Source organism: Cibotium barometz, chromosome 57, assembly GCF_041138505.1.
Source record: "Cibotium barometz isolate CiBa-2024 chromosome 57, ASM4113850v1, whole genome shotgun sequence".
Lineage (NCBI taxonomy): Eukaryota > Viridiplantae > Streptophyta > Polypodiopsida > Cyatheales > Cibotiaceae > Cibotium > Cibotium barometz.
In genome coordinates this window covers 27,779,763-27,787,206 of record NC_141102.1, presented here as the reverse complement: position 1 = coordinate 27,787,206, position 7,444 = coordinate 27,779,763, and the positions used below count along the sequence as shown (strand labels likewise).

The 7,444-nt window shown below is 36.3% G+C and overlaps 1 long non-coding RNA gene across 1 annotated transcript; it reads right to left on the bottom strand.

Moving 5' to 3' along the window:
* Positions 1-5,028: 5,028 nt before the first annotated feature.
* Positions 5,029-5,864, bottom strand: LOC147606622 (uncharacterized). Its single transcript, XR_015264947.1, has 3 exons — positions 5,655-5,864; positions 5,383-5,532; positions 5,029-5,271 (listed from the first exon to the last, which is right to left on the bottom strand). It is a non-coding gene; the product is annotated as an uncharacterized LOC147606622 (long non-coding RNA).
* Between the last annotated feature and the right edge of the window lie 1,580 nt (positions 5,865-7,444).

Below are 7,444 nucleotides of genomic sequence, written 5' to 3'. Positions count from 1 at the left end.
AGTCTAGCTTGCAAATCCTCTCCCTATCAGGAGTTTGGTTGATCTAAGTATTCCCCTCAAATGTGTCTTCACTGAGAAAAGATAACTTTGAACTTTTTGCATATGCCATAGCCTCATTCATGAGTGTGATACTCATTCGCTCTACCCTCTTTCCTTTCCAAATCTGACACTTATCCATTTTCAACACAAAGCTAACTTTGTCACCTTGCATGACAAACAAAATTAAATAAGCTTTGATTTTTCATAGACTTTTTCAACTACTTTGCAAGAGATATATAAGTTACTTACAATTATTAGGTAATCCATAGAATAAGATCATAACTTTTTGAAAATGTTGTAGATCAACAAATATATTGTTGAACTCGTTGTAAGGAACCACAATATTACCATTGTTGCCTCGCTTTATCCCCCAAGCTCTAATGGTCATCACATCATTGACGCAGTAGTACTCTCCAATCTTATGTTGCACATCTTCATTGCATGTCCTATTTGCTAATCTGAATCTTCTTGGGGCATAAGAAATATTTCATGTGATGCCTTGTTTGAAGTGTATCTTACAGTAATTGATGGAGAGCTTGGTATCCTTTTGTGCCTATGCCCACTACTTCATTGCATGCATTCTGAACTTCCTCAATGTCTAAAATGTTAGTTATATCTTTCATTATCTCATTTGCAAGTATCTGTCATACCTTTTTGTAGCATGGATCTGGAACTATGGAAAGAATGTCATTTTTTCTCACGCAACTACGTAACATATCTCCAATATCTTGAGGACCATTATCACCACACGCATCTTTAAGAAAGGTCCTGTAATGAACTAACAAAGATTACTTATAGCAGCAATATTATATAATGAATTAACAGTTTATGAAAAAAATCAAACAATAGATACACTCTAATAAGAATAACTTATAACCAAAAAGATGAATAGAAAACAACCCTTGCTGCATGAATTCTTCGCTTGAGAGCACCATCACCAATTGCAAAGTGTCTGATTGTTGTTAATTGTCCTCTTTCTCTCTCTGGCTCCCACGGGTGTGCTCTTTATATGCGAGATTGTATCCTGTAACTTTAAGATGTGGTCCTCTTTCCTTTTGCCCTCTCTGTGTAGCTGTAAAATATTATTTTGTGCAATTTCAAGAGCTTGTTGCATACTACTCAAAGCTACAAATTTGTGAGTTTAGAAATCGAACCTTCCATGCATCACATATACTTAAGCGTTTGCAATATCCAAGGATCCCATTCTCACCCTCTCCAACAAAATGAATGAATGAATGAGGGTAGGTCTCTGAAAGTTGGAGAGAAATTTGAAGAAGGATCATTAGGATATAAATACCCATCAACCCAAAGATCCACATTACAATGACCCTGCTGTCTTCTTTCTTGTTTCTCCTGTGTGTTTAGACATTCTTTTCTGATAGGTGCATACTCATTCAAGATGCAAATATGCAAGTCTACCTTCCTCACTCGTGATGAATTTGAGGTGTTTGTTATTTCTATGAGTGCCATAATAGTAGACACAATGGAAGATGGTAGGTAGCTTGGATCCCAAAGAGAAGCTTGAAAGAGAGACCTACTGTAATGAGACAAGGGCTTGGGAGGGAGAGACTCGGAGAGAGAGAGAAATATAATCTTTTAGTTGTTGAGTCAGACAGAGAGGAGATGTGATAGTAATCAATGAAGAAAACAGTTTTTTGGTAGGTTTGCTATAAAATATACATTATCCGAATGTTTAAATTTAAATTAAACTTTTTATGTTTTATGCATTTAAAAGTGAAAAAATAAAAAAACATAAGTTTTCCTTGTCTTTTAATGACTATTGATTTAGAATTCGTTGTGGGAACTTCAAAAACGCAATGAAAGTGTATTGAACGAGATTGTCTTTTAATGACTGTTGATATGGAATTTAGAGGGAACTTAAAAAACGCAATGAAAGTGCATTAAATGTGATTGAAAGCTATTTTGAGATAATTATTTTGAATTCTAAGAAAAAATATTTTTAGTGGCTAGAAATAGAATCTTAGAGAGGGAAAACTAGAGAGATCCCCTACTTTTAGGGCCAAAAGTAGGCTTCATTATGAATTTGTCTCCTTAAACCTCAAAAAGATTAGTCTTAGTTCCTTAAAATTAGGGATTCTTATATGTCCCTTTTTATGCTCAAATGCCCCCTAATGTTCTTGCTTAATTTGAGGAAGACATATATTGAAGGAGCTTGTACACAATTTCTCACCAAGATGTGGAAAGTCTCTTGTAGTCTAAATGGGAAGTATTGCTCATAAGTGACAAACCCAGAATGGCCTTCACTACTCCTTTTTTCAAGCTTCATCTTTGTCTGATCATAATCCACCACAATAGTAGTACCACGAAATGGAACAATGGTAGAACCTTCAGCTATATTTGTCGCCAAAGTAGATAATGTTTGTGGTTTCTTGTTGTTTTACCTCTAGCCTCATCCTTTGAAATATTGGCTTGAACCTTGAAAAATCCATCTATGTATTGTTTTAACATAGGCTCATGATCCTCCTCCTTTGTAAACCAGCCCATCGTTACTATAGACTAAGCACCATCGGTCTTCATCTTTGCATCATAAGAAAATGCATCCAACCAGTATGATTTATGAGAGTCTCTAATATCCACATGAATGCATGGAACTCTTTCTTTTCCTCTAATCCCCTCAGATAATGCCTTTACTACACCAAGATTTTTGCATGCCTCTTTCTTGGGTTGTAATGCAAATAATTTCACATGTTTCATTGGCTTTCCCTCTTCATTGGTTAGTGTTAGGGGTATGTTCTAGCAAGAGGAGCATTTGGCTAGTCCCTAATTCCCCAATAAGAGTGAGCTATGAATTCACTACAACAGAATGAGGGTTTAGTAGCAAAAATAGCAGTGTCATAGAACCCTTACATTTTTTTCTCCTCAATGTTTTTAATTAAATATTAGCACTAACTCAAGTAGTTTTTTTTTTCAATTAATTATCTTCATGTTTTTCCTTTTGACCCAAATTAAATGCGCACAAGGGGATTTTCTCATTATTTTAAGCATATGAATCTATTTAATTTTACTCAGAACGACTTTTTATAATGAATTTATGAGCCTTTTATAAAGAATTTACACATTTATAATATTTTACACACTACAAGTGGGATCCTACACAAGGTCATTGTAGTGGTCACCCTAGTATACGCTAAGCTTTTCCTATGACCTTCTTTTCTTTCAAGTGTAATTGAACAACAATTATTTTAAAAACATATATATATCAAAAGGTTATAGGGGATACTTCGAAGGAGAGTATGAGTAGCCACCTTATAGGCCTGCATGGGCTTGTGGATATGTGAAGTCACTTCTATTTATAAGTAGCCATCCATGTCTACACTTGTCGATAGACACTTTTTTTAGTATGCTATGTGCCTTGGACTTGAAATGATGCTTCTAAAGATCCCATTTTGTCAAGGGCATTTTTGGAGCCACCCATTTGAAGCGTGACAAGTGGCTAGGGACGGCCCATATTGCATGCCCATCTTGAGCCTTTTGTATGTACATGAGGTGGCTTATAAATTTTATACAAAGATAGCATGTCATCTCAAAATAAAGGGTCTTATTTTCTACTGGAGTTACACATATATATACATGAGGGGTTTTTTTCAATAAAAATATTTTTATGAATACCCCTCGAACTCACGTGCTCATTAATGGGAGTTTGACATAGTGAACTCCTTAGGTTTATTAAGTCAACGATATATAGTGTGTTGTCATATCATCATCACATTGTTTCAAGAATAATTATTCATGTGTATAAGTTCATATCTCATTATTATGCATATAAGCACATATTATGATACATGCATATTCTTGTGTCAAACTCCACATAACTTTCATACATTTGTATAAAAGTTGGTTCTCTATGTAATAAAGAACTTAATGAGATTTTAATGATGATAAGACATATTTTAACCATCTAACGTACAAACTATTTTAATGATGATAAGTTGTATTTTGACCATCTACTAACATATGAATGAAACCTATTACATAGTGTGTTTCTTTTTTACACAGAGCTTGCAAACCTATTATATATTTTTCTATCTAACATATGAATGAAACCTATTATATATAATTATGCTTGCAAAAAAATGATGTATACAAATATCTCACACATCATAAGGAAGGAAAGGGGAGAGGCGGGTGGGGGAGTTTCTTTGAGAAATATGTAAGATATAAGCACATATATTCATCATGGGTTTTATTTGTAACCCTTGACCACACATGCTATATGGGTGGGGTTTTCACTTAGTAAACAGACTGAAAAAAATAAACTCGTGATTATGCATAAGTTTAGTATAACATTCTCCTATCATGTTATAAATGTGGATATTTATTCCTAGTAAACAAGGTTTGGGGACTGGATATAGCCAAACTTACCATATAGTGGTGAACCTAGGTGGGTAAATATCATTTAGGGAACTCTATAAAAACACTCGGGATGATGCATGTTTACAATCATCCCAAAATTATTCACTGATATTATGAAAGATAATGAGGCAGTATCTAAGGTGCATCAAAAACTCGAAGGGGAGGGGTGGGGAAGCTAAAAGATGGACGAGGGATACTCTGTCCATCATTGACCACCCTACACATTGTATGATTTTGTATTTTTTTATTGAAACAAAGATGGCCATAGCTAAGTGTATTATCGACTTACACACACAATGAGGAGAAAAAGACAACTTACTTCCTTTCACATGGCGAAAGGGGAGGAAGAAAAAGGAGGGTTTTTACATTTTTGAAATTTGAAAAATAAAATAAAGGTATAATTTTCAAGGTTGGATCACGTTTGAGTTCACGCTTGGGTCACGCTTGAGTTCACGCTTGGGTTCACGCTTGGAAAGACGCTGGTCGCAAAATTTTATTCTCGCTACCCAGAAGGATGGGTGGCGATCAAGCCGCTAAATAAAAGAATGATTGAACATTTCATTAAGTACGCAATGTCTCTATAGTATGCCTCTTGCTGGATGGGCTTACAGCAGCGCGGCTAAGTGGTGGTAAAAGAATTTACAGGGCTTGTAGGCTTTTGACTGCTATTTGCATTTCTCCAAAATGCTGCAGATAATGCTACAGATTATGGGTGTTAATATTCACTTGGGCTTTCAATTACATTGTTAGTGGTTGTGCTTGCCGATGTATGTAATCACCACATAGCCTTCCATCTCCGACGAGCTTTCAGTTTGCTTTCTGATGGCGCAGCCCGTTTGAGCACACCGGTAGTAGCTCCTGTACAGGCACATAAAGATTTGAGAAGCAATTTATATCGAATATAATGAAGTTATGATCTGGGTATGCACATTAATTGAAGTAATAAGGGCTGTTTCACGGAAACCTTACCTAGGGAAGCTTCTACCCTTGATGTTTTTCTGGCCATATTTGCGCCATACGTAGCCGTCGTGCGGGGCAGGATTGCTGCATTCCACTTGAAACGCCACTACGTCGACCTGTGTGTTTTCAACCTCGTTAATATTAAGGCTTGTGTTGTTCCTGCAAAATTATACATTCGATAAGCAATTAGATTAATTTATTGATATACTATGTGCATTACACTAATTTGTGTTTTGCTTGATTAATTGATTGCAATTATGGCCGAGTCGGGGGATACTTACCCTAAAGCGTTGTTGCAAGCCTCCAAGTCCAGGTGGGGTGGACTGGCTGCAATTGCAGTCGAGGAGGATGCTTTGGAGACGCTTGCATGTACAGGTTTTCCGTCGTCAGAGTAATTGCGAAGCTGCCGGAATTGAAGCTGCAGAAACCATTTCCCGTCGAGATTGATATGACGTCATTGATGAGAGAAGACTCATCAAAGGGGTACAATTCATGAGTTGCAAAATCCAGCCATTTATCCCACATGTTAAATGATGCCATCATTTCTTCATCATACATACATACGGAATCGTGCAGGTTCGTAGAAGCCTTCCCACGCACTTTCTCAACGAATTGCTAGGGTTTTTCTACGTAATGCATGGAGTTGGGAGTTGCGAGGATTCTGTACATGCTTCGTATACTACGCTTTGATGTTATGCGTTGACCCCAACTGCTATCAGGTGTGCCAAAACAACATGAGCCATTACGCTTTGATGTTATGCGTTGACCCCAATTGCTATCAGGTGTGCCAAAACAACATGAGCCATTATTTATTGCAATTTGGTAAAGAAAGCCCAAAATTGATGGCAAGATACTTACTACTAGTGATCTTGTTCCTAAACTCTAAATAGCCACTTGATAAGTACTTGTCAACCCTATTTAAGGAGCTTGTGGCACTTTTTGGCATTAAAAGAAGTTACTATATGTAAAATTTTAAATTCAACTCAATACAAAGCATGAAGTTGACGATTCAACATCGAAAATGACACTAAAATCAAGCATGCATCGGGGAAAAATTGGGGGCACTCAATAAACTTGGCAAAGATCATGTGAAAGTCATTGGCCAAGCCAACAACAAACTTGTACCCATGTAAACAAGAGCATTGTGTCCATGAACCCTTGTGAATTTTCCTAAATCTCCTTGATGTGAGTGAAGTGGTTAAGAACCTACATCATATTACACACATAGCCATCACATACCATTTACTTATTTGTGTGTGGTAACATTAGTGTCAACTATGCACCATGAGGAATATCTCATTATTATGCATATAAGCACATATTATGATACATGCATATTCTTATATTCTTGTGTGTCAAACTCCACATAACTTTCATACATTTGTATAAAAGTTGGTTCTCTATGTAATAAAAAACTTAACGAGATTTTAATGATGATAAGACGTATTTTGACCATCTAACATATAAACTATTTTAATGATGATAATTCATATTTTGACCATCTACTAACATATGAATGAAACCTATTATATAGCGTGTTTTTTTTACACAGACCTTGCAAACCTATTATATAGTGTTTTATTTAACATATGAATGAAACCTATTATATATAACTATGCTTGCAAAAAAATGATGTATACAAATATCTCACACATCAAAAGGAAGGGAAGGGGAGAGGGGGGCGGGGGATTTTTTTGAGAAATATGTAAGATATAAGCACATATATTCATCATGGGTTTTATTTTGTAACCCTTGACCACCCCCACCCAACTATAGGTGTCTCCTCATCAAGCCTTGCACTTACACAAACAGAAGTGTAGATTTTGTCTCTCTTTTGTCTCTAATCCTCTTCAGCTTAACACTACCCAAACATGCTAACATAGTTCGATCATGTCTCCTTGCAAAGGACCCCCTCACAGTTTCATGTTATTCTCCTAACCTTTGCAAAGGTGTGACTAGAGCTAATCACTTCTCTAATCACTTCTCTAATCACTTCTCTAATCTTTATGTGCCTCTGGAGGAGCTACTACCGGTGTGCTCAAATGGGCTACCCCATCAGAAAGAGTAGCTC